The sequence below is a fragment of the Danio aesculapii genome, chromosome 2 (genome assembly GCF_903798145.1).
Source record: "Danio aesculapii chromosome 2, fDanAes4.1, whole genome shotgun sequence".
Taxonomy (NCBI): Eukaryota; Metazoa; Chordata; class Actinopteri; order Cypriniformes; family Danionidae; genus Danio; species Danio aesculapii.
This window is the reverse complement of record NC_079436.1, coordinates 36,853,790-36,854,780: the sequence shown is the minus strand read 5'-3', so window position 1 is coordinate 36,854,780 and position 991 is coordinate 36,853,790.

Genomic DNA, 991 nt, shown 5'->3' with positions numbered 1-991 from the left:
AGATGGTAGGGTCAGAATTTGGTGTCAACAACATGAAAGCATGGATGCCTTGTATCAATGGTTCAGGGTGGTGGTGGTGGTGTAATGGTGTGGGGGATATTTTCTTGGCACACTTTGGGCCCATTAGTACCAATTGAGCATCGTGTTAATGCCACAGGCTACCTGAATATTGTTGCTGACATGTCCATCCCTTTTTGACCGCAGTGTACACATCTTCTGATGGCCACTTCCAGCAGGATAACGTGCCATGTCATAAAGCTCGAATCATCTCAGACTGGTTTCTTGAACATGACAATGAGTTCACTGTACTCAAATGGCCTCCACAGTCACCAGTTCTCAATCCAATAGAGCACATTTGGGATGTGGTGGAACGGGAGAATAACATCATGGATGTGCAGCCGACAAATCTGCAGCAACTGCATGATGCTATCATGTCAATATGGACCAAATCCTCTGAGAAATATTTCCAGTACGATGTCACGAAGGATTAAAACAGTTCTGAAGGCAAAAAGGAGTCCAACCCAGTACCAAGGTGTACCTTATAAAGTGGCTGGCGAGTGTATAACACACACACACACTTTATAAATAAATAAATAAATATATATATATATATATATATATATATATATATATATATATATATATATATATATATATATATATATATATATGCTTTTATTTTGGATGTGAAAGTGAATCTTTGCCCACCACTAATTATAATTCATTAAAATCAGAGCCTGCACTGCATCATTATGGTTATTTTGTCCACCTCCTATAGGCAATATGTTAGAAATCTCCCACCTTCTCTCTGAAGCTGAGGAGGAGGGAGTGTGTGTGTGTGTGTGTGTGTGTGTGTGTGTGTGTGTGTGTGTGTGTGTGTGTGCGTGCGCGCGCCCGTGCGTGTGTATGAGAGAGAGAGAGAGAGAGAGAGAGAGAGAGAGAGAGAGAGAGAGAGAGAGAGAGAGAGAGAGAGAGAGAGAGAGAACTGACG